At 40.3% G+C, this 9293-nt stretch overlaps 1 long non-coding RNA gene across 1 annotated transcript; it reads right to left on the bottom strand.

The window, feature by feature from the left end:
• Positions 1–1973: 1973 nt before the first annotated feature.
• LOC122828423 lies at positions 1974–6860 on the bottom strand. Its single transcript, XR_006370229.1, has 2 exons — positions 6824–6860; positions 1974–2297 (listed from the first exon to the last, which is right to left on the bottom strand). It is a non-coding gene; the product is annotated as an uncharacterized LOC122828423 (long non-coding RNA).
• Between the last annotated feature and the right edge of the window lie 2433 nt (positions 6861–9293).

Here is a 9293-nt window from a genome sequence, read left to right as displayed (position 1 = left end):
GCTTCTTGGAGCAGCTCCTATTTTCCCAGGAGGCAGAATTAACCTGCCATCTGGGCCCCTCCAGCACCCATTTGTTTCACGTTTTTCTCTTCAGGTGACGCCCCCTTTTGGCATCTTACCACCTCTTCCAGGCTCTTAACCCTTGTGTGTTGTTTCTGAAACAACAACCATCTGTAAAGAACTGTCTCACCTCTGGTCCCAGCAGAGGAGCTGCTGAAGTCCTGGTGTTACCTTGTCTGTCTTTGCCACCAGGTCTGCACACACGTGGTTCTCCTTCTGAAAAACAGTCTGCCATATTTATGTCTTGGTGTGTGAATGAAATGTTTGGAGCTTTCAGGACTTTGGAAAGTGTTTGTTGCCTCAACGCTGTCATGGTGAAACTCAGTGAATGTCCCATGACTATGTGTTCAGTTTTTGTATCAGGCAGCAGGTATCCCAGCTGCCTGTTGTGTACAAGGGTGATGCCCTTTTCCTCCCCCTTTTTCTGAAACAAAACAGTCAGTTTTGTTCCAGAAATATCCTCAAAGAACTGTAAAATGTATTCAGGGATGGAGAGCTCTGCAGCCAAGCCATGTGTTGTTGGAGAGAGACAAAAGCTTGTTCCATGGGGACATGCCAGTCCTGCTGAAATTATTCTACCCAGAAACTTAGCCTGTTTTCGAGCAATCTGCTTTTACTGACCTTAAAATCTGTTTGACAGGCACTGCAAAACCAGAGAGGTGGCTTTAACGCAGGTCTCTGTTACTGGTGCAGCAAGCAAAAGGTCTAGTGGGCAGTCCTGCAAAATATCTTGCAAAACCTGGTTAAACTAAAATCGATTCCATTATGAGGGAACATTCAACGTTAAAAATATTTTTATGCATTGCATATTAAATGTTAATTTATTTTAGTAAATCAGTTCAAAAAGTGAAACACATAACTAAAGTCTTTAAGTCTAGTAATGACAATAATTTTATGCTTACAGTTAATGGAAATATGACAGATTAAATCGGAATATCTTACCAAACAATATAAAGAAAACCATTTAATTAAGAAATGTAGATATGCTGACAAATATGTTTGAAGATTGTTACTTTTACAAACCAAGGAGCCTCATCAGAATGTCTAAGGTCACTGATTTATGGAAAATTGCAGTACATTTTCCTTTAAGACTTATTATGTGATCAGACCCTGAATGACAGATATTACATGTGTAAAGAGTATGGGAGGAAAACAAACCTAGTGCTGCTGTGGCAATCGAATCTGTGGCTGCCAGGGAACGTTTCATCATCACGCCCAATTTTTTTCACTTGGTGCTCAGGGTGCAAACAGAGAGAAATGTGAGACATTTAATACCATTCTGATTGTTTTTTTTTTATGAAAGAGACAGCAGCTACACCAACAGGAGCTACATAAATGTCCGAGACTTTTACCTGCCAGGTTGTTTCCTTCAAAGTGGAAAGGAAAGGTTCCTGGTACCATTCAGAGGCGTCTCTGTCGCAGAACAGGGTCACGTGTGGTGGACCCGGAGGAGGAACACAGAAGCGCAGACACAGGAGCCAGGGCTTCCAGGCCAAGAACGTTGACATTAGGCTGCTGTAGGGTAAATTTGTTAAAAGTCCCCAATAGATGTCAGCAAACTCAGACACCACTGGCTGGATCAGATACTGTCCTTCTGTTTGGAAATTTCCACAAAGAAGGGAGGTGCCATCAGGAAAAGCAACAATTATTCCATCAGCCGAGCACATGATTGTTGCTGCCATCTTTATCAGCAAAGCTCGCTCAAGCAAATTCATGGGAGTCGTAGGAAAACTTACAAAAGAATGTTTCATATTCTGATTACCCAAGGTGAAGGTCAGAGGCATCGTGAATAGCAGACTCTGTTCAGTCCATGAGAACCCTGTTAAAGACACAGTTCTTGATGTCAGAGAAAAAGGAGGAGCAGAGTTCAGAGTGGAATGTGTGGCTCCGGTGTCAACCAGGAAGTCTGTGTGTTTTCCTTCCACTGTTGCAGAAAACATGGGGTCTGCTGTACCCACATTGTCTCCGGGGTCCTCAGCAGTGTTTCAGTAGATGTTCTGTGTGGCCTCAGTATTCCCCTGAAAGCAATGTCCAGGAATCACATAAGGATTGTTGGGGATCAAACCTGGCAGTCTTTGGTATGTTCACACAGTGTTTGGCCCAGTGTCCAAAATGTCTGCACTGGTAGCACGTCAAGTTCCTTTGGTCCTTGGCCTCGTGCTCCGTGACCTTGCCCCATGGCTCCCCATCCACATCCAGCCAAACGCCATCCCCGTCCACGAGGAAACGCTCTGTATCTGTTTGAGGATAAAAAAGAAAAAGCAGGAGGAGGAACCAGTTCCCCCCCCCAGTATGATTAGAGTTTTGCCAGTAATTTGGAATTTTACCCTGTGTAGATTTATTTTGAGAAGATGCTGCTGCAACCATCACATGTTTTTTTTTATTTTTTTTTATTATTATTATTTAAGTAATGTAATTTTGTTTTGCTTCCTGCAATTGGAGTTTCAGCGTCTGAGTGCCTAAGCCCTCAAGACTGTTTTTTATTTTTATTCGTCCTGCGCCTTTAAGAGGTGATGAAGCAGGTGTCTTTTCCATCTCACATGTTCACACCCTGCGAGATCATTGATTGTGTTTTATAGACTGCATAACATATTCAGGGACGCCTTTTAAAACTGCTTCTTTAAACATTTCAATTAAGTTTGTGCATGGACCTTTAAGATTAACTGTAGATTTTCTGAGCCAGGTTTCTAGATATAATGTCATTTAGTTGGGACCAAACATGGGATTTGGTGATGATGGGGTTTGATCTAATACAGTCCAAGTCGGGGTTCTATTCCCAGTGTGGACTCCTGAAGTTTTGTGGGGTAGCAGTTCCCCCTTGACTGTCAAAGTACCTTCTGTGATATTAATTAGGGGATATATCCGCTTAGAACACGTGTCAAACTGAAGGCCTGTGGGCCAAATCCAGCCCGCTGTGGGTTTGTGCGGCCCTCCAGATTCTAAACTAAACACTAAGTGTGCTTAAATATTATGTCATCAATCAAATTAATGCAGTTCTATCCGTTTACTGCCAAATTATATCAATCAGTCGCTCCAGTTTCTTTTAGAATTATCAGGGAAATTCACCAAAATCAACAAATCCCTGCACTTTTCTGAGCAAATAATTGGGAGTTTTTGCAGTTTTAATAAAAACTGTGAAACTTCCTTACTTGAACTAAACAGCTGCCTCAAACCTAATTGATTTCCCATTATATGACCTGTACAGCGAGTAATAAAAAGTCAAATTTACCGTCATAAATAAGTGCAAATATTTCCAAATTACTACCACAAACACTTTTTATTGCAAAAAATCACAAAAATTCAATGATATTTAAGAAATGCGTGATATTTTAACAGTTTGTGAATGGCTTTTATCAATACATTCTGGTACAACTGGCCCTTTAAGAGCATTCATGTTCTTGATTTTGCCCAAAACGAAAATGAGTTCCACATCCCTTCCGTAGAAGGTCGAGTTTCGTCTCTAGTATATGGTGGAGGAAGTGGAGTCTGTTTTTAGTCAAGTCTGTATTTTTATGCTAGTGTGTTCAGAGCTGGTGGCAATGACCCTTTTTTTTTTAAAAAAATTATTTTATGTTATTGTCCCTGTCAGGAACCCAATAGTTTTCATTTTGCCTGAGTTCTGTCTCTGCAGTCTGCCTGTTTTGTCTTCAGCCTCTTTTAGTGAAAACTCCTGCCTCTTTCTGTTTTTGTTTTTAATTGAAAAATTTTATTATCATTCAGTGTTGCCCCTTTTAATTATTCTCATTTGTGATCTTGCTATTGGAGCATTTGCCTGCATGTCAGCTAGAACAATTTTATCTATTGTTTGCTCTTTTTTATCTTAATTTAAGAGGATTCCAGTTCTATGTTATCCTGTTGCTGCTTTTGTTATTTAATATTTGATCAGCTGACCTATGTCCCTTATAGAGCTTCATCCTGTCCTGTGGTGTGCACGGCACGCTTACAAATTATTAGTTTTACCTGGTAGTGACATTGTTTGTAGGAGACTTGTTAGCAAAGAGGCAATTAATCAGAAATCTTACATGTAGATGTTGTCAAATTCATCAAGGTGGAACACTTCTGTCTGATTCCTGACAGATGACACAACCCAAAGTTTGCTCCTCTGCAGAACATTATTTTTTTCTTGGGTTTTTACACTTTTTAAACAAAAATTACCGTCCTAAAATTAAACCAAATCTAAAATCCTCTAATTCAATATGTCTTTATGAATTTAATAATCATCAATCAATCAGTCAAACCTAGTTTAAACTTTAGTCTAGAAAATGTTATTTATATTCACAATCATCAGTTTGAAGTAACCAGTTATTTAAATCAAAGTTTCCTTTAATCTTTTATTTTATATTTTATTATCATTCAGTGTATTTATTTATTGTTATTAAAACTATGTCAGACATATGTTAGAATCCAGCAGTAACTGAACTACCTGCTGCTAGAGCACTTCACCCATTGTAATAAAATGTAAATTCATTTATAGAATGAAATTCTAAATTAACTGTTCAGTTTAAATGCAACAAATACTTTATGGTATATAAACACTTCAGTCTCAATTATTTTCAGCCCTTAAAACTGTTCAATTTAATTTCAAACTAGCATGTATTACCGGAATATTCCTTCTTTTCTTTTTTAATAAAGGAGAGAAAGTTTTACAAATCATTATTAGCTTAGACTCTGATAATTTTAAGTTGGTGAAATTTAGTAGCATAAATTTTGTTAGATCTTTTGCTGAAATTTTAGTGATTGTAGATTTTCTTCTAGTTATGCTAGTTATTCCCTCTATTTGCTCACCAACCATAAACAAAGGTCCTATACCCCCTTTTAAATCAAATTTCTTCCTGTCGACCTCGTCTGCCATGCCTGGAGCAAGAATCACCTCTTCTCTCCTCCCTGCCTTTTTTTTTTTTTTTGTTATAATTTATTACTCACACACACGGCGGAGGTCTCTGTTTTTATTTTTTATTTTTGTTCTTCCCCTTTATTTTGAAATTCATCTTGCTCCGCCAGATAAGTTATTAGTCCGTCTATTTGTTCCCCGAGAGTCACCCAAGGGCCTGTGCCCCACTTTGAGTCGTAACCCTCATCCCTGGAGTCACTCTCCATTTTGCAAATTCAGAAATCACCTTATGTTTTGTTTAGTGGGCACGGCGGCACCTGCTCGTACGGCGACGAGACAACACCACAGACAAAGTCAAACCTCTTTAACTGTCCGCACGGCGGCGGGACGGCACACACTTGATAACTTAAACACGGTTTGTTTTGTCGTGTTTAACCGTGTTTAAATTACAGTTCACCAGCACCAGAACACATGAGAGCAAAAACGTCTGCAGCTCTCACACACCCACAGCTGACACACACGCACTCCGCTCGGCGGCGGAGCTGACAAACAGACAGAGAACACCTAAAAGGATCCCCGCTTTGAGCCCTGGACGTTCTCTTTTATTCTAACTCATATTCGTCTTCCCACAAAGAAAACGTCTTTATTTTCTTCCCACACAGAAGAAATCTCTTATTCTCTTTTCAGTTATACTTCGTCCCAGGCTCAGATCGCGATCAGCTTTGTCGCAATCAACTTTTCGTCCCAGGCACAGGTCGCGATCAACTTTATCGCAATCAACTTTTTGTCCCAGGCACAGGTCGCGATCAACTTTATCGCAATCAACTTTTCGTCCCAGGCACAGGTCGCGATCAACTTTATCGCAATCAACTTTTTGTCCCAGGCACAGGTCGCGATCAACTTTATCGCAATCAACTTTTTTGTCCCAGGCACAGGTCGCGATCAACTTTATCGCAATCAACTTTTTTGTCCCAGGCACAGGTCGCGATCAACTTTATCGCAATCAACTTTTTTGTCCCAGGCCGTCCCAGGCACAGATCGCGATCAATTCTATCGCAATCAACTTTTGTCCCAGGCCGTCCCAGGCACAGATCGCGATCAATTCTATCGCAATCAACTTTTGTCCCAGGCTGTCCTAGGCACAGATCACGATCAACTCTATCGTAATCAACTTTTGTCCCAGGCTGTCCTAGGCACAGATCACGATCAACTCTATCGTAATCAACTTTTGTCCCAGGCTGTCCTAGGCACAGATCACGATCAACTCTATCGTAATCAACTTTTTCTTTTACTCTGCGGTCAGCTCTCTTGAGCTGGCTCGGATTGGCTACGCGTTTATTTTTGGAGCTTAGTCACTTCTCCGGGATCTAAAAACCGACAAAAACCCAGCCAAAACCTTGGTCGCGTCCGACGCACTCACACACCTGTGTGAGTGGCACAAGGGGGAGACGGCCACCTCTCACTAATAAGCCAATCCAGCAAACATCTCTTTTTATTTCTATTTCATCTCTTTTTATTTCTATTTCATTACTTTGCACGCACACACATGAACGTACACACAGCTGACAATTCAAATCAGCTTGCTCTATTGACTCTTCCTAAACTATTACGGCTGATATTTTAACTTTTAGGCAGCCCCACAACAGACAGTGCAAATGCGTTCAAGGAAAAAACTTCCTTACTAGATTTTTTGGGCCCAACGCTGTTACACTGTCCGGTCAGGCCGCAGCAGCCCAAACGGCTGGCCAAATCTGCACAACTCTGCACGTGTGTCAACATGTAACCATCCTCTGCGCTACCAAGTTGTTGAACCAAATATACTATCGATGAATCGGAAGCATGTGATCACACGTGCAGAAAATCAGTCAAACACAAATAATCAGACTTTACTTATTTTATTCTTTTTAGCGCTAAAAAGAAAGAGACGCTTACCCTCACAGGCTAATTGGTTGTGACGTGAATACACCGGGACTAAACAGCATCTGATCAAAAACGGACGATCCATTCTTTATATCTAAGACACGCCTTATTGGTCGTCTGATGAACTACGTCAGCTAAGGAATGCCATGATATCATGGTGTCAGCTTAAGTTTCACTTCTACTGAAAGCCTTTTGTTTGAAAGTGAAACATGCAAGGTCAAGTTCCATTCCTCCAAAAGCTCTCTGTGCATAAATGAAACATACTATGTGTGAAATACAGCTGTATGTGCATGAGTACACGTGCGACCCTGGATAAGCGTCTCAACAGTACTGAACAAGAAAACCCAACACTCCAGGACCGAAGTGAAGTCTACTTAGGGGTTAAAAAACATGAACCACGCGGTGGCACGAAGGTGGCTGGATGTTAACTTTTAATAGCGCCAGCCAGTGTTGTAGAAAGTACTAAAAAAATTTACTTAAGTAAAAGTACAAATACATGGACAAAAATGTACTCTAGTAAAAGTAAAAGTACCACATTAACATTTTTACTTGAGTAAAAGTAAAAAAGTACTGGCTTTTAAAAATACTTAAGTATCAAAAGTAAAAGTACTTCCTGAATGCATTACCTAATCACTAATACAATATCATTAAGCGTACCTATCATATTTAATTTTAATACATGAAATATGTGCCATTTTAATGAACAATGTCAGATAAAGCATGTTTTTAGTGTGTTTACTCTGTGACAGTTTAGATTTAGATTTGTGATTCTATGCATCATAATTTCAGGGATGGAAACATCTTGTCTCCTGTCCTAACATAGCATGAACTTCACTTTTTTGCCACTAATGGCATTTATTTTGGAAGAAATCCAACAGAAAGGGGATGGAAAGAAGGTGGATGAGGGAGAACATGCAACCAAGGAGCCACTTAGTGTTGTAGTTAAGACAAAGACCAGCACCCTGCGCTACATGACACAATAAAATGAAGTGCACCTTTCAAAACTGCTTCTCAAATTGATTTGAAAAATCCACATTCCCATAAAAACACCTAGATATTAAATACTGAGAGCTGAAATAAATTTAACCAGTATCATTATCAATTCAAACTTCTTCATTCTGCTTTGCTTCCATCTCTGTGGCACAATCCGAGGAGGTCTCCTACCATCCCTAAAAGATACCACCCTGGACGTTTGCCCATATCACCCAAGTCAGAAACCACAACTGTCTGCTCCATTAAACATAGAAATTAAGGCAATGCCCCAATGGTAAACAACACTCAACTATGAATACTGTCCAAGGTGCAAGAAGCAAGAAGTAACCAGGCAGAAGGACAGTGACGGTTCTGACCCTGTCTGCCACCATGACAGGTTACCAACACAATCAAAGAGCAATGAGCAGCTCTGTGTTACACGTTCTTGTTTTGTTTATTGGCCAATTAAATAAATCTATCTATTTTTTAATTAAATAAAATAATAATAGCTACTGCAGTGTATGCAGAGCGTCACAAGGACAAAGAACGGCTCTCAGTGAGGCTTCAGTCCTGTAGGACTTAGTAAAAATCCGTCCAGAAGAATCGGATTGTTCATCACTATCACTATATAGCAGACTTTGGTCACAACGTTGTCCCATATATGCGACACCTAAAACAACACTTCCACACAATAATTAAACGCATGACTGACAACGTTTTGTCATCGCAGAAGCACCATATGTGTCTCTGTACAGCTAGCTTTGCTAACATCCGGTCCACTTAGCTTACCTTCCTTTAAGCTTCCTTTCCAAGTGACGCTAAAAGTTGGACGAAGTTTCCACCGTCTGTGAAAGTGCAGCGCTGCTGATTTTACATGTCGCCAAATCTTATGATTTATGTAGCGAAATTCTATTACTGACGATTAGACACAATCATCTCCCGCTTAGTGGAAACCACTGCGCATGTCAGGGAGCTCCGCGTGCGACTGAAAGGAGGACGCGATGGGTGACGACAGTAATTAGTAGGTCAAGTTATTGCTTGGATTTACAGCGCCTTGTTAAGTCCCTGAACTTCATATTTTAACGGGGAAAAAAGCGCAATGCGACTTGGATGTAACGAGTAACGGGACGGTTTTGTAGAAATGTAGTAAGTAGAAAGTACAGATACTTACTGTAAAATGTAGTGGAGTAAAAGTCGAAAGTATCCATTATTAAATATACTTAAGTAAAGTACAGATACACGAAGATTGTACTTAAGTACAGTAACGAAGTACGTGTACTTCGTTACTTTACAACACTGGCGCCAGCTAACAGTTGAAAACTGCACAGACTTTTTCCTTAGCCGCTGCTCCGGTCGTCAGCACCGAATTTATGTTAAAACGGCTTGCCAAAGAGGGCGGGGGACAACTGTAAACTGATCTCAAAGTACTCTTCCAACTTTTGGCTCCGAGCAAACGTGAGGGAAGGATGCAAGTGTAACCTGGTTGTTATAATTACACAAAATGTCTTCT

The sequence above is a fragment of the Gambusia affinis genome, linkage group LG03 (assembly GCF_019740435.1).
Source record: "Gambusia affinis linkage group LG03, SWU_Gaff_1.0, whole genome shotgun sequence".
Lineage (NCBI taxonomy): Eukaryota > Metazoa > Chordata > Actinopteri > Cyprinodontiformes > Poeciliidae > Gambusia > Gambusia affinis.
This window is presented reverse-complemented; position numbering and strand designations above follow the sequence as displayed.